This window comes from Chelonia mydas, chromosome 26, assembly GCF_015237465.2.
Source record: "Chelonia mydas isolate rCheMyd1 chromosome 26, rCheMyd1.pri.v2, whole genome shotgun sequence".
NCBI lineage: Eukaryota > Metazoa > Chordata > Testudines > Cheloniidae > Chelonia > Chelonia mydas.
This window is the reverse complement of record NC_057859.1, coordinates 3,766,905-3,786,479: the sequence shown is the minus strand read 5'-3', so window position 1 is coordinate 3,786,479 and position 19,575 is coordinate 3,766,905. Positions and strand designations below refer to the sequence as shown.

Genomic DNA, 19,575 nt, shown 5'->3' with positions numbered 1-19,575 from the left:
AGGTTGGCAAGGGGTGCGATCCTGGTCCCACTGAAGTCAATTGGAGTCTTGCCAAGATTGCAAAGATGGTTAGGATTTCACCCTGGGTGCATCAAAGTTGGTACTGAGGACACTAAGCATGATAGAATTGGTGCCTGCTAGTCCAGAAGTCTGTAAGAAGTTCCACATTAGAGCAGATTACTATCCATTGCCTCGCTGCCCTGGGAGCTTGTTGGGTTGATGCATTTTTAAATGTCCTTCATTTTGTTTTGTACTGATCTTTTCAGTTTCCACTGTACCTAATTTTGCAAATATTTCCAACTATTTAAAAGTTGGATTAAAAAAGTTTAGAATTTTTTTTTGTTTAATCCATGTGTGTTTGGCAGTTTGTTCAGTGTATATAGTTTGCCCTTGACTGCAGCTGCACCATTGGTAGTAACCTGTATATATTGAAAAGAATTTTGTTGAGCAGATTTAATGTTAGGCTGAATAACAAAAAAATCTCTCCGTCAGCTTTGGTCCTTAATGGGCATCATTAGCTGCAGGCAACTGGGGGAAAAAATAGATAATTCCTTTGGATTTGCAACACAGTGATTCCCAGATGCAAGTGATTTGGAGAAATGAAGAGTAACCTGAATTATGGGGAGTGGAAAAAGCAGATCTTGGGTAGCATGCTGTGAATAACTTATTTATTTATTTAACTTCAATGAGAGAGCAGGACGAGCTCTCAAATTCAGTATCACATTTCTTCAGTCACTCCTGTTTGCTGACTTAATCTATCTCTTCTCTCAACTGGAGACAGGGCATATTAATGACCTGAGTCTGACAGCATCTAACCTGTATCAGGGATGCAAAGAGGCAATTCAGTGTTGGATGGGGGAACAGATGGAAAGAAGTGGCTGGTGGAAGTCTTTCTATTTGAAGGACTCATTGAAGATAGTAAGGGCTTGTCTTCACTACCGCACTAAATCGGTCTAGCTGCAGCACGTCGGGTGAAGATGCGTTACGTTGATGGGAGAGCGCTTTCCGGTTGACCTAATTACTCCACCTCAATGAGAGGCGGAAGCTATGCCAGCGGGAGATGCTCTCCTGACGACAACCTAGCATGGTGTAGTCGCCACTTTAAGTCGATTGTAAGTTATGTTGCTCAGAGGGGTGTATTTTTCCACACCTCTGAGCAATGTAACTTTCATCAGTGTAAGCAGTTAGTGTAGACTGTTGGCTTGAGGAGTATTGGGTTAAAGGCTGCTCTTCCAGGATGATATCTTTAGCTATATTTTAGCAAAACATTAGTCCTCTATATCCTCCATCATTCCACTGGCAATGACCAATATCTACTTTTTGACACTTGAGCTTTGCTCTTGGCCCAGCGCCCTATTCCCAAGTTACACCCTTGCTCACTCCCCTTTCCCTGTTCTGCTTTTTGAGAAGCATGTAGCTGATTACAAGGCACAGCAAACATTTCAGTTTACACCTGAAATGGCAGAAGTTGTGAAGTGGGCAATAAGAATTTAAGGTACCTTTTTAAAAAAAATATTTAACAGAAGTATTAAGGATAGGAAAGACCTATTAAGTCTCTGATACACCAAACCTAATGAGTAGCATGCATCGTTGCTTTGTGTGTATGGTGTTTGGGGAGGTGGTGTCTAGGTAGGTGGCCATGAATTTTAATCTTTTACTTTTTACACTTCGGGAAGCTGGAGGAGATGGGCGGCTTTGAAAAACGCACAAAGTAATTTTGGATCCCCAAATCTCTGAGGCGGTGCTGAAAATCTCAGTCATTGTGTTTATTCCCTAAGGCATGAGGTTTGGGCAAACCTGACACACACCTGTATTTGATCTCCCTTTTTATAGAGGAGTGGCATATTTTAGCTGTGCTGCTATTATAATGAAATTAACACATCTCACTGGTGATATTTTTTTGGAGAGGGAAATTAGACTTTTGAAGGCTGTGTCAGAGGAGATGCCTTGAAGAATGAAACCCTTTATCCTGACAACCTTTCACTTCAATTCTTGTCTTACAGCACAGGTTTAACTTTGTGGCTCCTTGTGACGATGTGACGCAGCAGGGAGGGGGGAGTGTTGACCTGGGAATGTGCCCTGGGGACGGGAGACCTGAGAGCCTGTGACCTGAGCCAGGAGGGGGAGGGGGAGGTGACACCTCTGCCCAGGAATGTGAACAGAGGCTGCAGCAGGGAACCTGCTCGGTGGGTTTAGTTTCAGGTTGGGGCTGGGTGGACGAACACAGGGAACCCCAGGGCTGGGGTCTAAGCTCCCTGCTCCCCCAGAAGGACTTCACTGAGGGGTCCTGGGTCTACCCACGAGCTCTGTTTTGGACTGTGTTCCTGTTGTCCAATAAACCTTCTGTTTTACTGGCTGGCTGAGAGTCTCAGTGAATCCCAGGAAGAGGGGTGCAGGGCCTGGACTCCCCCACACTCCGTGACAACTGGTGGCAGCGGTGGGATCTACTGCACCCCGTGAACGGCGCTTCCTGCAGTAAGTGACTGGGGAACAGTAAAACGAAGGGGGATTGACGGGGACCAGGTGTGCTGAAGATTCAGAGAGAGACGGTTTCAGGGGGCGGTTAACCCCTGGGAGTGTGTGACCAGAGAGAAGGACTTTTGCAGTAACAGGGTCCCCCGGGGGATTGCAGCGAGCGGTCCCAGGGGCGGAGGAGTCTGCAGCTCGACCCTGGCAAAGAGGTGGTGACCTCAAGAAGGACTGGCACACTAGGGGCTTTTCCTGGAAACCGTGGACAGCTGCCCGGCCTGCGAGTGGCCAGCCGGAGATGTACGCTAAACGCCTTAAGAGCGACCTGGTGGAGCTGTGCAGGCAGAGGGGGCTGCGCATCGGGAGGTCCACCAAGGAACAGCTGATTGCCCAGCTGGAGGAGAGGGATCGCTTGGATGACCCGATCCCTGTCCCTGAGGGAAGCCGCCCGGCGGACGCAGCGTGGGCCCTGGGGCCTGACCAGGCTGGGAGGGGTCAGACTGCTGCCCAGGACACCCCGAGACCCTTCCTACCTATGCCTGGGGGAGGGGTTGTGGGAAGCCCAGCGAATACCGAGGGCACCCTGACCCCAGCAGCCAGCAGGGGATCCTCCCGGCGGAGCTCCCCGTCCCTGGAGCGGATGCGGCTGGAATGGGAGAGGGAGATGAAAATGAGGGAGCTGGAGGATCATGAAAAACAACGTCAACATGAGCAGGAGGAGAAGGAGAGGGAGCGTCAGGAGAAGGAGAGGGAACGTCAACATGAGCAGCAGGAGAAGGAGAAACAAAGACAGCATGAACTGGAGCTGGCCAGGCTGAGGAGCAGTGGGGCCCCGGCTGCGGTGAGTGAGGGGGGACCCAAGACTGCAAGGAGCTTTGATAAGTGCTTCCTGGCCCAGCGGAAGGAGGGGGAGGACATAGATAGCTTCCTGACGGCCTTTGAGAATGCCTGCGAGCTGCACAGGGTTGACCCTGCAGACAGGCTCCAGTTCCTCACCCCCTTACTGGACCCCAAAGCCGTGGAGGTCTACAGCCGGATGACAGGGGCAGAGGCAGGGGACTATGAACTGTTCAAACAGGCCCTGCTCCGTGAGTTTGGGCTGACCCCCGAGATGTACCGGAGAAGGTTCCGGGGTCAGCGTAAAACGCCTGAGGTCACCTACCTACAACTGGTCAACAGGATGCAGGGATATGCCCGCAAGTGGACAGCGGGGGCCCAAACTAAAGAGGACCTGCTTGACCTGTTCGTACTGGAGCACCTGTATGAACAGTGCCCTTCCGACCTGAGGCTGTGGCTGGTGGACAAAAAGCTCGCGAACCCCCAGCATGCAGGGCAGCTGGCCGACGAGTTTGTGAACAGTCGGTCAGGGGGTAGCCGGGAGGAGTCCCAAAAGAACAGGCCCCCCCCGATGCAGAGAGAGAGTCACCATGGGGCCTCCCAGCGGGGAAATAGGGAGAACCCCCTCCAAAGGGGAACGCCTGGTGTCGGGCCCCTCCGACCCGCTCGAGGGGACCAACGTGACCTGAGCTGCTATCACTGTGGCCAGAGAGGCCACGTACGGGCCCAGTGCCCCAGGCTCAGGGACAAACTGAGCAGACCCAACCTACCCAGGGTTAACTGGGTAGGGACTCAGCTGGACGAGGGGCAGGCGACCCAGGAAAGGGGGGCTACCAGTTTGCCACCTGCTCAGGAGGGAAGAGTACCCCCAGCCAGCCCCGCCAGAGGGCTGGAGGCTCTGGACTCAGGGTGCTCGGTTTACAGGGTGGGCGCGGGGCTGTCCCTCCGGAGAGAGTGCCTTGTTCCCCTGGAGGTGGATGGGAGGAAGGTCAATGGATACTGGGATACGGGCGCGGAGGTGACGCTGGCCCGGCCCGAGGTGGTGGCCCCAGATCGGGTGGTGCCCAACACCTACCTGACCCTGACGGGGGTGGGCGGGACCCCATTTAAGGTGCCCGTGGCAAGGGTACACCTGAAATGGGGGGCCAAGGAGGGCCCCAAGGATGTGGGGGTACACCACCATTTGCCCACTGAAGTTTTGATGGGGGGAGACCTAGAGGACTGGCCAAGCGACCCCCAGACCGCCCTGGTTGTGACCCGTAGCCAGAGCCGGCGAGGGGCACTGCGACCTGACTCTGGGGAGGGTACCACACTGGAGGCGCGAGACCCTACTCGGGTGGGGAGGGAGTGCCGAGGGGCACAGCTCAGAGAGGCTGCGGCCTCAGACCTGGCCACGGAGGGGGAACCGGGCCCCATCCCTTCCCCAGCCGCTGAGTTCCAGGCCGAGTTGAGGAAAGATCCCTCCTTGCAGAAGCTCAGGGACCTGGCCGACCTCAGTGAGGGACGGACCATGAGGAGAGGCTGCCAGGAGAGGTTCCTGTGGGAGAAGGGGTTCCTGTACCGAGAATGGGCTCCCCCAGGGGAAGGGGAGTCCTGTGGGATCAGGAGGCAGCTGGTGGTCCCCCAGAAGTATCGCCGCAAGCTCCTGTACCTGGCCCATGACATCCCCCTCGCAGGGCACCAGGGAATCCGGCGCACCCGGCAGAGGTTGCTACAGAACTTTTACTGGCCCGGGGTCTTTACCACCGTCCGGCAGTATTGCCGATCCTGTGACCCCTGTCAGAGGGTGGGGAAGGCCCGGGACAAGGGGAAAGCGGCGTTGAGACCTTTGCCCATCATAGAGGAGCCTTTCCAGAAGGTGGCCATGGACATCGTGGGGCCACTCAGCAAGACGACCCGGTCGGGGAAGAAATACATTCTGGTGGTGGTAGATTTCGCCACCCGCTACCCCGAGGCAGTGCCCTTAGCTTCCATTGAAGCAGACACCGTGGCAGATGCGCTCCTGACCATTTTCAGCCGAGTGGGGTTCCCCAGGGAAGTCTTGACAGACCAAGGCTCCAACTTCATGTCGGCCCTGCTCCGGTGCTTGTGGGAGAAATGTGGGGTCCGGCACGACTGGGCCTCAGCGTATCACCCCCAGTCCAATGGGCTGGTGGAGAGGTTTAACGGGACGCTAAAGATGATGCTGAAAACCTTTATGAACCAGCACCCGCAGGATTGGGACAAGTACTTACCTCACCTGCTGTTCGCGTACAGGGAGGTGCCCCAGGAGTCTACCGGATTTTCGCCTTTCGAACTGTTATATGGAAGGAGGGTGAGGGGCCCCCTGGACCTGATGAGAGACGAGTGGGAGGGGAAGGCCACTCCCGATGGAGAGTCAGTGGTGGAGTATGTCCTGACCTTCCGAGAGAGACTGGCTGAACTCATGGGCCTGGCCAGGGAGAATCTGGCCAGAGCCCAGAGGAAGCAGAAGGTCTGGTATGACCGCACGGCGCGGGCCCGTGCCTACGCCACCGGGGATCAGGTGATGGTTCTCATCCCCGTGAGAAAGAACAAACTACAGGCCGCCTGGGAGGGCCCGTTCAAGGTCGTCAAGCAGCTCAATGAGGTAAACTATGTGGTGGAGCTGTCGAACCGGGCCCACCACCGCCGGGTGTACCATGTGAATATGATGAAGCCATATTATGCCAGGGGGAATGTGGTGTTGGCCGTGTGTGGACAGTGGGAGGAGCAGGGAGATGACCCTTTAGTAGATCTGTTCCCTGGGACCAGAGCTGGTTCCCCCCTGGAAACAATTCCCCTCTCGGATCAGCTCACCCCTGCCCAGCAAGCTGAGATCAGTGGGGTGCTGCATCCGTACCGACAGCTGTTTTCCAACCAGCCTGGACGCACTAATCTGACTGTCCACCGGGTGCAGACAGGGTCGCACCCGCCGATAAGATGCTCTCCCTTCCGAGTCACAGGGAAAACTGCTCAGGACCTGGAAAGAGAGGTCCGGGACATGCTGGCTTTGGGGGTGATCCAGCCATCGGCCAGCCCTTGGGCCTCGCCGGTGGTGCTGGTCCCCAAAAAGGATGGGTCAGTCCGGTTCTGTGTGGACTATCGGAAGCTCAATGCCATCACTGTATCGGATGCCTACCCCATGCCCAGGCCGGACGAGCTCCTAGACAAGCTGGGAGGAGCTCGGTACCTTACCACCATGGACCTTACAAAGGGCTACTGGCAAGTGCCGCTGGATGCAGATGCCCGGCTGAAATCGGCCTTTATCACCCCTCTGGGGCTCTATGAGTTTCTGACCCTGCCTTTCGGCCTCAAGGGAGCGCCGGCCACCTTCCAGCGCCTGGTGGACCAGCTCCTGAGGGGGATGGAGAGTTTTGCCGTGGCGTATATTGACGACATCTGTGTCTTTAGCCAGACCTGGGAGGACCACGTGTCCCAGGTTAGACAAGTGCTGGACCGACTCCAGGGGGCTGGGCTGACTGTAAAAGCAGAGAAGTGCAAGGTGGGGATGGCTGAAGTATCTTACCTGGGCCATCGGGTGGGGAGCGGCCGCCTAAAGCCGGAACCAGCCAAGGTGGAGGTGATCAGAGACTGGCCCGCTCCCCACACCAAAAAGCAGGTCCAAGCCTTTATTGGGATGGCAGGATACTACCGAAGATTTGTGCCCCACTTTAGCGCCATAGCCACCCCCATCACTGAGCTATGCAAGAAGGGGAAGCCAGACAAGGTGGTCTGGACCGAGCAGTGCCAGGAGGCTTTCCGGGCGCTGAAGGAGGCTCTGGTCAGTGGCCCAGTTCTAGCAAACCCAGACTTTGACAAGCCCTTTGTGGTGTTCACCGACGCCTCCGACACGGGACTGGGGGCGGTGTTAATGCAGGAGGATGAAAAGGGGGAGAGACACCCCATCGTGTACCTGAGCAAGAAGTTGCTACCCCGGGAGCAACACTACGCGGCCATCGAGAAGGAGTGCCTGGCCATGGTGTGGGCCCTCAAGAAACTAGAGCCCTATCTCTTCGGGCGACACTTCACCGTCTACACCGACCACTCTCCCCTGACCTGGCTGCACCAGATGAAAGGAGCCAACGCCAAACTCCTGAGGTGGAGCCTGCTCCTGCAGGATTACGACATGGACGTGGTCCATGTGAAGGGAAGTGCCAACCTGATAGCGGATGCGCTGTCCCGGAGAGGGGGCCCCGAACTTCCCCAGGTCACTGGTCAGAGTGACCCCGCTCAGTTCAGTCTCGAAGGGGGGAGAGATGTGACGATGTGACGCAGCAGGGAGGGGGGAGTGTTGACCTGGGAATGTGCCCTGGGGACGGGAGACCTGAGAGCCTGTGACCTGAGCCAGGAGGGGGAGGGGGAGGTGACACCTCTGCCCAGGAATGTGAACAGAGGCTGCAGCAGGGAACCTGCTCGGTGGGTTTAGTTTCAGGTTGGGGCTGGGTGGACGAACACAGGGAACCCCAGGGCTGGGGTCTAAGCTCCCTGCTCCCCCAGAAGGACTTCACTGAGGGGTCCTGGGTCTACCCACGAGCTCTGTTTTGGACTGTGTTCCTGTTGTCCAATAAACCTTCTGTTTTACTGGCTGGCTGAGAGTCTCAGTGAATCCCAGGAAGAGGGGTGCAGGGCCTGGACTCCCCCACACTCCGTGACACTCCTTCTAGTGGCTCACCCGCAGAGAATGTGGGTCTACTACAGCTAGAGGGAAGTTACTACTTTATGTATGACGGAGGCTTATGCTTTTAGTACTGAAAGTCCTCCTGAGTTCAATCCTTGGTGATGGTCTGTGTTGGTGATCACTGTACATGGTACTGAGAGTGCATTGGGACTGAGATAGCTATAGTTTTTTGTCCGATATGGCCATGTATGCATGCCAGTTTACACAGCAAGACACAACTGTGAAATTGATTCAGTTGTCTTCACGGCAGCTTTGTAAAATCTTTCAAGAATTCAGGACAGGACTTGGATAACTCACATCCGCACACAGAGCTCTAGGAATTCTCCTTCCCTTCTATCCTATTCTTGAAGAAACTGTCCGTGTCTCTCCCGTGCCTCCCCCAACCCCCCGCTCATTCCCTCTTGTTAATTAACAAACCCCCTTTTTTTAAATTTAACACTAGGACGGAGGTCCTTTTTCATCTCCCCTGGATCGGCATACCAACAAAGTTTCTAAATGAGATTTAATAATATAGTAGGACATTTAGTGTATATTAATTAAATATCAGCAGATGGTAAGGAGAGCTCTTGCTGAGAGTGAATAAGTGCAGAAAGAAATACAACTGCCATGTAATTAAGCCAAACCTGGTGAAACAAAGAAGGTGCGATTACTTTTTTATTAACACATTAGACTTGCATGCAATGCCCAGAAATGTAATTACGACCTTACTTCTGTTTATGTTCCTTCACTCCGGACATAACACAAGTAGCGAAATTCAGATGTGGATAGAGAAGAACTGCCAAGTTCAGGGGTATCTGGATCCAGAATTCTGTCCACTATATAGATAGGGGAGGGGAGCCTCCCCCTTATTCCTCCTGGCTTGAGTGAATAGCTCCTTCTTAGACAAGAGATGGGGAAGTCATGGGAGTGCCCAAGTTTTTGTCTTGTGTGGAACCTGAACCAGGCAAGTTTGACAAACCCAGGGCTTGATGCAATGCCCATTTAAGTCAATGGAAGACTTTCTATTGATTTTTGGATCAGGCCCCTAGTGAGTAAATGCCATGGAGAAAGTGACAATTAATGGAAAATTAATCCTTCCTGTAGCTCTATTGAAGGCGATTGAGTTTCACTGGGGATAGAGTTGGGTTCCAGCATTTTTCTTTCCTTAATTACATAAATAAATAAATCCCTTTTGGTGCTCGAGTCTAACTGCTTCCTTTTCAAACCACTAATGAAAGCATAATCTCTCCTCTGACTATGCTAGCTCCTGATGTGGTTTTGTTACATACAATGATACAGCTGGTCACCCTGCCCGTCCCAAACAGGGCCTGTAAGATAGAGGGAGAATTTTTATGTATATTGAACCAAGGCCATTATGGCTCCAGACTGAGTCTTTCTAAAAATGAACATGATTTGGGTCATCCCATGAAATATTAAATTGTAAAGTGCAATTAAGAATTACTTTTATTAATACAGATAATTCGTTGGGGTTATTGAAAATGTCCACAACATCGTAAAGGTTGAACCAAGCCGGAGACAAATTCATTTCTTCAGGATAGTCGTCGTCTTATTCCTTTTCAAGGTAAGTGAGATGGGACAGGCCAGCGTGGTCTTAAAAATTACCATCATGCTGGACTGAAAAGTGCATTTAGGGAGCTCAAGATGAGAGCAACAAGAGAAATTCTCTCAAAGGTTCTGGTTTTGGTTGGGCTTTTCAAAGGAACCTAATGGGGATTAGGAACTCAAATCCCCTTAAAATTCAGTAGGAGATGGAAGCCAAATTCCCTTTATGCTCTTTGGAAAATTCCAGCCGTTTGGTATAATTCTTCCAGTTTTTGTCTACAGTAGAAACGGGGGGAGGATGATTTTTGTAGACTGTGGCCTTGTTGTAGGAAAGTAAGGGTAACTAAGGCCTTGCTCATCCCCCCCCCCCCCCCCCCCAGGTTAGCTAAGACCTACCATGACCTTGTGTCTGGGACAGTCCCTGCTTTTTCAGATACATCCCCCTTGAAGCAAGTGCATGGAGATGGGATGAAGAATGGGCAGAGTCTTGGCTCCACTTCTATAACTTGCTGGCATAGCTCACCAGATATGGGTGCAGGGGAGGAATTCTGGCTCTCTGAGACCGTGCTGTGACATGCTGATACTTAGGGGTGAATCTAGCACCTAACGAATAAAAACACAAACAGGACACAGACTGACTTTAGCAATTAAACAAATATATAACATAGGTCGCCAGAGTTAACACATTTCTACACTTGCAGAAAGTGCCATGAGATACTTAACCCTGGGTGGTAAAGACCTGGATTTTAAACCGCATCCTAAAGACAGCAGTATGCGTATGCATATATTTTTGGAGGCAGGTATGGATGACCATGTGCATACAGGAGATCTGCTTGTGAGATATATGTATGGGTATTTGGGTAGATGTTTTGTTTCTGTATCAATCAAGTCATTAGTTGGCCACACCTGCAATTGCACTGGAGCTGGCTGAGATCCCCCCCCACAAGACATGGTTATTTTTTATACAATTATTCTTTAATCCTGTGGCTTTTTCAGCAAATCTGTCTGCATTGCCACATCATCCCTGGAAAATGGTACTTAGCTGCAGAATCAGTGCCATTAGCTCCTACTGTTGGAGTCCCTGTTATATTCAACCTGACATAAAACTCCCAGAAACAGACAAGAATGACATTTAAATGCATGGAATTGACAGACCTACCTTTAATTCTTTTTCTAAATAATAATGTAGAGCCACATTCTCCAGCCAATTCCACTGCCTTAAAGTACCTTGTCTGACATTTTGCGGCGACAAATGAACCTCTGGCAGGGTCATTAGCTTTGGAGGATTTTCTCTTGGGACTGAGGAAAACCGTTTCCGGACTGGTGAGAACAGGCAAGGAGAAATAAATAAATAACAGCAATAAGGCACTTGGGAGAGGCTTTGTTTGAAAAGACTAAAATGTGGAAAACATCTCAAGTCTCCATAAAGAAAACAGACCTTTGAGAACGTATGGCTGTCGTCCAAAGAAACAAATCTAGTGCTATCAGCTATTTCTTTTTTCAGAAAAGTACTAAACCCCAGTGCTGTTCTTGAACCAGTATAGGGATAGTCCTTGCACTCATGAGATGACATTTAAAGTATTGCATTCAGTTCCGAACAATTCAGTACCAAATGGCAGGAACGAAAGCAGAGGAGCAAACGCCATGTTTCAGGGACTGCTCACAATGAGTTACAGGATTGATGCTTGGTGTACTCGTACTACAGTGAATGGAGCTGCATAAGGTGGTGCTACCAGTGGGTGTATAGTGAACCCAGTTAACTGGGTTCCACAGATTATTATGGGATGCAGAACTACCAACTGTGGTATGTAACCTGACCTCTAAATCAGCTTCTATACCAGATGACTGGAGGGTAGCTAATGTGATGCCAATTTTAAAAAGAGGCTCCAGAAGTGATCCTGACAATTATAGGTTAGTAAAGCCGAACTTCAGTACCGGGCAAAGTGGTTGAAACTATTGTAAAGAACAGAATTGTCAGATGCACAGGCGAACGTAATTTGTTGGGGAAGAGTCAACATGGTTTTTGTAAAGGGAAGCCATGCCTTTCCAACATGGGTGGTGGGTATAATAGGCCAGGGGAGGCCCTGCCTCCCCTGGTGCTGCTGCTAGACCTCTGATTGTGGAGTTTTGGGGGGGAAGTTCTTGTTTTATTATGCCTCATGCAGGTTCCAGGGCAGTTGAAGAGGTGGTATCTTCTATTCAGCTTCCTGGGTTCATCAGGGACTCCAGGGAGATTACTGTTGAACCCAGGAAGCTGAATAGCACATACTGCCTCCTCAGCCACCCCAGAACCTGCATGGGGCATATCAAAAGTGTCTTCAGACAAGAGTGAGAGGTTTTTCCCTGCCACAGCTTAGGGTCTGGGGAGGGGAGGTGTGGCTGCGGCTGGCCTGGGCACCTGTGGGTGGGGGTGGAGGTTTGAGGCTTCAGCCAGCCCAGCGCTCCTCCAGCTGAGAGGAGGGCGCTTAGGGCTCCTCCTGTCGCAGGGCAGGGGCAAGGGGTCTTGGGGCTTTGGTTGTGAGGAGAGGGGGGTGGAAGGGGCAGAACCAGGAGCTAGCCTCCCCTAACAAGGGGGGTTAGAGTTTGGGGGGGTCAACAAGCATGTGGACAAGGTGTAGGAGATATAGTGTACTTAGATTTTTAGAAAGCCTTTGACAAGGTCCCTCACTGAAGGCTCCTAAGCAAAGCAAGCTGTCATGGAATAAGAGGGAAGGTTCTCTCATGGGTTGGTAACTGGTTAAAAGATGGGAAACAAAGGGTAGAAATGGTCATTTCTCAGAATGGAGAGAGGTAAATAGTGGTGTCCCCCAGGGGTCTGTACTGGGACCAGTACTATTTAATATCTTCAAAATTATCTGGAAAAAGAAGTCAACAGTGAAGTGACATTTGCAAGTGATACAAAATGACTCCTAGATAAGTCCAGAGCACTATGAAAAGTGACAAAGGGCTCTCACAAAACTGGGTGATTGGGCAACAAAATAGCAGATGAAATTCATTGTTGCTAAATGCAAAGTCATGCACATGGGAAAACATCATTCCAACTACACCCATAAAATGATGGGGTCTAAATTATCTGTTACCACTCAAGAAAGATCTTGGAGTCATTGGGGATAGTTCTTGGAAAACATCCACTCAATCTGCAGCGGCCGTCAAAAACGCCCCATCTCAAAAAAGATATATTGCAATTGGGAAAAGATTCCGAAAAGAGCAACAAAAATGATTAGCGGTATGGAATGGGTTCCATATGAGGAGAGGTTAATAACACTGGGACTTTTCAGCTTGGAAAGGAGATGACTAAAGTGGGAATATGAAAGAGGTCTATAAAATCATTACTGGTGTGGAGAAAGTAAAAAATAACACTTCCTTAACTCCTTCTCATACCACAAGAACTAGGGATCACCAAATGAAATTCATAGGCAGCAGGTTTAAGACAAAGAAAAGGAAGTATTTCTTCACACAATGTATAGTCAGCCTGTGGAATTCTTTGCCTAAGGATGTTGTGAAGGCCAAGACTGTAACAGGGTTAAAAAAAAAAACTAAGTTCATGGTGGACAGGTCCATCAATGGCTATTAGCCAGGATAGGCAGGGATGGTGTCCCTAGCCTCTGTTTGCCAGAAGCAGGGAATGGGCGACAGGGGATTGATCACTTGATGATTACCTGTTCTGTTCATTCCCTCTGGGGCACCTGGCATTGGCCACTATTGGAAGACCAGATACTGGGCTAGATGGACCTTTGGTCTGACCCAATATGGCTATTCTTATGCAGCTATTTCTTTTCTTTTGCTCCCCCCCACTTCCTGTTTAATCAATGTGAGTTTTCCCTGCCATGCTGTTGTGATGCAATTATATAAAGCAGCAAGTTCCCAGCCTGCTGTCCTGTGAGGAGATTAATTTTGTTTTGTTGCACTGACCCATCCCTTTTCAAAAGGGTGAAATGTGCCCCCATGTAGTCAGCTTGCTGGACACCACCTAAGTTCTACCCAGATATGGGGTATGTGTTAGGGGCTTAAGTAGTTCAAAGCTCTTGGGCAGGTCCTGTTCGCAGTGGTGAATGTCGCCCATTGTTTTGATTAGGCTTGAACATTCATCTAAATGCAGACGAGAAGAATTTTTGCTTCAGTGTCAGTCTAGACAGCATTGATTTATTCTGCAAATTCATTATCCCAGCCAAAACTATTGGGCACACGTGAGGCGCAGCTAGGTAGTGATAACGTTTCCTGCATATTTAGCCAGCTTGCTAGCTCTGTCTGCTGCTGCTTGTTGCTTTTTTAGTAACAGATAAGACAAGTGGCGTCTGATGCACAAAAGGGTTCAGGCTACGAGTAGGTCCAGCCTGTTCCCATTCACTAGATCAGCATGTAATGGATTGGAGATAACCCATGCTGATAGAGGGCTATCCTACTGTTAAGGGTAGCACGGAAGTAGGTTGGAGAATTGCTAGAAGGTGGTAATAAGGCTAAATCAGTTCCATTACATTAAGAGCCGGGGGTTATGCAAGTTGAAACCCGCTGAGTCTGGACAGGTGGCAGGGATACACTTTTTCACCCCACACCTTTCTTTAGTGAATTTCACAGTGATGCAAAGAGACAGTCCTAGCGACTGAAGTCGCCTCCTTATCTGTAAGACAAAATACAATGGGACCAAAGAGAAATACAACCTTCCCTTTTTTTGTACCCCTACCAACATGCCTCAAACTTGCCCTGAAGGAACAATCCCTGTGGATGAGAGGGGAGTTCAAGCTGAAATTTTCAATCCTGGGTGCTTAACATTGGGCTACTAAATCCATATTTAACCAGACTGATTTTTCAAAAGGCGCTGAGCACCCTCCAGCTCCCATTGACTTTTGGTGGGCTTTGTGCATGCTCAACTCTTCTGAAAATCAGGGGGTTTTAAAAATATATTTGTGCCTAAAAATGACTTTAGTGCCCTTACTTTCAGCATCCAGGTTTGAAAATATTAATTTTAGTTTCCATGCTCCATTCAACTTCTGGCCTCTCACAATTGCCAGCTTTCACGGGGTAAATAAGCACCCCAACTTTCACAATAAGTCAAAAATCAAGCTAATCCCACTTAAAAACAAGCTAATCCCTAAGAACCCAACACCCTGTGACTAGGTCCCCCTGGCATGCAGTTTGGGACAGTGGAGGGCTTGCTGTGCAGCCCTGACTCTCTCTTTCCTCCCCTCCACCCCCGCTTGCTGGGAGCCGATCCAAAAAAAAGCAACAAGCTACAAGCCAAAAACTAGCCAACAAGCAACTCACAAGCCAATTAAGCCAAAAACAAGCCCAATTTCTGTGTTTTTCTCCATGGGATTGGCATGTCTGCATCAGGTGAGGCTGGCAGCAGTGGTAGGGGTGAGAAGAGAAGTTCACAGTATGGTGTTTCATGGTATACCTGCTACCTGGATTTCCAAGGAATAACCAAGCATGATTCCCCATATCTAAAATTCACTTAGAACCTTTCTGTAATTTCAAAAAAAACCTTAACCTGGATATGTTGGGTTAAATTTATATAGTGTCGCATTTGTTCTTCATGCGATCTCGACCTTCTCTACCCAGTTATCTGCTGAGCATTTTCTCTCCTCTCCCTGTTCAGAAAAGCATTTAAGTATATGCTTAACTTTAGGCTAATAGCTTATGCACGTGCTTAAGTGCTTTTGCTGAAGGGGGAATGGACTCAAGACCTTGTTCAAATGCTTTGCTGCAGTGGGACTGAAGAGCTTGTCTACATGGAAGTTGCACTGGTATAAGGTTTGTTGATCTAATGCAATCAAAAAAAATTTCGGCAGAGAGAGTTCACACTGTACCGCTTGTGCCCGTGCCTCTCTCGATGCGTATGTCCGCACAACAGCGTGCTGTATCACTAAAAACCTAGTGGATGGGTAACAGTGCCCTCCACATCAGCTACAGGCTCATTGTGTTATGGGAACTTTTTTGCTGTGTATTGTGGCACACCTGCTGGAATTGTGGGAGTTTCAGTCAAAAGCCCAAAATTCAGCCCTGTGCAGAGAGCCAGCAACAGGCCTATATGACTTAATTGGGAGATAAGTGATGTACAGGCCTTGTGCTAGATCTCTGCACAGTGGGTGAATTTTGCCCTTTTATGTAGCAGTTGTTGGCTGCTACTCTAAATGTTCAGTGAAATCTCAGCCCCTCATAACTAACAGTTTTTCAGCAGCTGTACAAACTGATCAGCGGAGGTATTAATGCTATCATTGCAACACTTTGTCTCTTGTTCCTCTCTAAAAACTGCCAGTTGAAACACTTAACCATCCAATTTCCAAGGGAAGATAGGAGCTTGGCTGTTACTGCACTTCTGTGTTTGGTTTCACAAGTGTGAAATTGAATGCCTTTGATTTCCCATTCCATAAGGATCATCTGAGTCCTTTTTGCTCAGATGAGTGAACAAGGTCATGTGGCAAACCCAGATCGAAGGACCAGCTAGCTCATAACTGGAGACTGAAATGTCACACTGCAGCCCTCCAGAATATCCAAAATAATAAGATAATGAGATCTGCTTAGTAGTCTGAAAAATTAGTTAAAATGATCATAAAGGCATTAATACTGCCTTACTGAACACAGGGAATTTGTTGTATAGCAGAAGATGGCAGTGCAGCCCCCTTGGGATTTCCTAAGGGCTTTTGTTTGTTTTTTAAGAACAACAACAACAAAAAAATTACAAGTAACTAAAGCTTGAAAAAGCAGTCTAACCAATTTCCTGAAGCGGCAGTCTGCAACAGCTCCGAAATAGTGTTCTGCCTATAAACTAAGTGGTCCGAATTCCTCCATCCCTGGAATAACTCTGTTACTTCATTGGAGTCATACCAGAGATAAGTTTAGCCCATTAATTCAACACGTGCCATGTAGAATGCTAGTTGAAACAATGTGTCTAACCCTTTATTTCCTCTCTTTCCTTCCGTCTCCCCCCCCCCCCCCCCCCCCCCAAGCCTTCCAGCCAATACAAATTGAGCATGTTGCATGGAATCGGCATAAATCATTTTACGTATAGACACTTCGGTTGATTGGTCTCAAATACAACACTTTTCAAAGCAAGATTCTACCTGAAATCTCAAAGTGCTTCCTCTATATTTCTCGCCCCGCCCCCCTACCCCTGCACTCTGAGAAATCAATAATGAGGTTCTTATTGTATTCACACTTAGTTTGTCTCTTCCCCATCCCCTTCCAACCACTGTCTAACAGTCACTGTTTTGGAGATGCCAGTCTGAAGAGGGAGAGCCAGAATATCATGGAGAAACCACATATTATGGGAAGATGTAAGAGTGATATAAAACAATCGTCTGTCTAGCCCCGTACCCAGAGTATTTCTACACTGCCGTCAGAGGGGTGATTGCAGTATGTACACAAGCTAGCTTTGTTCTCGCTAGCTCAAATAACAAGAGCACTGATGCAGTGGCAGCACTGGGCTGGCCACCCTAGTGCATACCCAGTGTCCCAGGTGAGATTATACAGCCCATGCTGCTGCCTTACTGCTCTTATGCTGGCTAGCTTGTGTTTGGCTACACATGCTCTGCATAGACCTAGCCTCTGACAGCAGCCAATGCTGGATGGTTCACAAAAAGGAGGAATCCTTCTTCTCTCCTCACTCCCACCATAATGCAACTTGTGCCATTTTATGCTATGAAAGGGACACTCCTTCGTGACCCCAGCTGGTAATAGGCTGAAGCATGATTAATATTTTTTTTAGTTCTCTAGCACTCTGTTAAATGATGTGCTTAAAAGCATTGATTGATCTTGTGAGGGAGATTAGTAGTAGTCTCATTTTAAAGATAGGAAAGTTGAGGCACAGAGACAGTCTCTGAGCAACTACGGGCATATCTAACGGATCTGGGAAGAGATTTGAAGATTCCTGGCTCTATCTATTGTTCTGAACCAGAGACTGCACTCCTTCCCTAAAGAGCTCTTACCTCTCCTCCAGTTTACAAGTGCAAACTTCAACTAGTGTTGACACCAAAAGGGGAAAACCGAACCTATTTGACAAAGCCTTTCTTGACTCTCCAGCACTGGAGGCCTTTGACCTCTACACATTATGTCAAATAAAATACAATTAGCCTCCTATCTACATTGGATGAGTTTGTACCAGTGCAGACAAACTCCTTTATGCTGATGTACTGCACCAATGTAAAGCAAATTTCACAGCATTGCAGTTTAATCTGGTAAATTAACGGAGTAAGCCACAGTGGTGCAAGTTCCATTTTAAACTGTTTTCATGTGTCTACATTATGGTTTTGTAATTACACTACTGGATATTTCTCTATTACTATAGGCAGGGCCTAAGACTAGTAGCTGCTGACAGCAACTTCTTAGGGTCTGAGGATCAGGTAAATGTAGTGGAGATACGGCATTAGAAGTGTCTTTGCCATCAAAATAATAATTGTAAGCCACTGTAAATATTTGTTTCTGGCTAATTGGCGAGAAAATGTATTACTTGCACTACTGATAAGTAATTATCAGAGCACACCAGGAGAAATTCTTTTTTAGGGTCACACAGTATGGGAAACACATTTTTGGTTTAATATACGAATAGATTGTTCCTTATCTCTTGTTTCATAGGGGATTTGTTTAACCAAGACTCCAGTTGATATGAGCAGTCACTTAAACTGAAAAATTTACAATTCCTTCCTTCTCAACCTTGATACAAGTCTTATCGGCAAGAGGAAGTGACAAAAACATACCTCTTCTCCAAGACCGTGTAAGCAACAAAGAGGCTTTATTTTATATCTCAGAAATGAAAATAAATAGGTAAAAAGCTTTTGTTTTTTATCAGAAGCTCAGTTGCTGGCATAGTGGTTGATACTATGTTCAGTGTTGGCCACATTTATCAGCATGCCCATTTTTGCTCTAACTTGAACTACTGCAGTAGTTCTCAAGGAATAGACCATGTGAAGGGGGAGGGAGGATGAAGAAATATCTACTTAGAGGGCAAGGAGAAGGGTATACTGTGTGTGAGTTCACAGCACTACAGGCGTCAATAATATAGTACTCTAGCTCGGCTCTGAATCAGAAAGTTGTTGCCTTAAAACTCACCAAGTGGTTGTGTAGTGGTGGTTGTGCTTAAGAGCCCCAGTTATGGAGCGGTATTCCATTCTTCTAGGTGCTGTACAAACAAAAAGATGGTCCCTTCCCCAAAGAACTTAAAATCAAAGGGCAAGACATGAATGGGTACAGATAGCTAGGGTGGTGCAAGTAACCAGTGAGACAATGCTAGTCAGAGAATCATAAAAGATTGGGTTGGAAGAGACCTCAGGAGGTCATCTAGTCCAACCCCCTGCTCAAAGCAGGACCAATCCCAACTAAATCATCCCAGCCAGGGCTTTGTCAAGCTGGGCCTTAAAAACCTCTAAGGATGGAGAGTCCACCCCCTCCCTAGGTAACCCATTCCAGTGCTTCATCACCCTCCTAGTGAAAAAGTTTTTCCTAATATCCAACTGAAATCTCCCCCACTGCAACTTGAGACCATTGCTCCTTGTTCTGTCATCTGCCACCACTGAGAACAGTCTAGATCCACGCTCTTTGGAACCCGCTTTCAGGTAGTTGAAAGCAGCTATCAAATCCCCCCTCACTCTTCTCTTCTGCAGACTAAATAAGCCCAGTTCCCTCAGCCTCTCCTCGTAAGTCATGTGGCCCAGCACAATCTGCGCTCAGTGTACTAGCTACCTAACTTTGGGGGGGGGGGAGGAGAGGAGCATTTTAAGAAGGGATTCAAAGGAGGGTTTTCCTTGTCTAATTAGATTGTCATCTTTATCACATATATTGGTAAATTCACCCTCATAACACCCCTCTGAGGTCAGGAAGTAGCATTGGAAATGGGAAACTGAGGCACAGGGTATGTCTACACTGCAATTACAAAGCCCTAGCTGGTCTGTGCCAGCTGACTGGGGCTCAGGCTGCACGGCTGTTTCATTGCAGTGTAGACTTGCAGGCCCAGGCTGCAACTTGGACTCTGGGACCCTCCCACCGCACAGGGTCCTAAAACCCAGGTACCAGCCAGAGCCATGGAGTCTAGACAATTAAACTACCATGCAGCCCAA

At 48.7% G+C, this 19,575-nt stretch overlaps 1 protein-coding gene across 4 annotated transcripts in view; it reads left to right on the top strand.

Annotated features, from left to right (window-relative positions):
• The window catches only part of UNC5D (unc-5 netrin receptor D), a 412,207-nt gene that overhangs the window by 35,572 nt on the left and 357,060 nt on the right, over positions 1 to 19,575 (top strand). For 3 of the 4 annotated variants that reach the window (XM_043536308.1, XM_043536304.1, XM_043536302.1), the window contains exon 2: positions 9,440 to 9,545. The exons of the other annotated variant lie outside the window; for it this stretch is intronic. The gene's annotated coding sequence lies outside the window, so the exon portion shown is untranslated. The remainder of the gene's footprint in view (positions 1 to 9,439; positions 9,546 to 19,575) is intronic. 4 annotated transcript variants of the gene reach the window in all.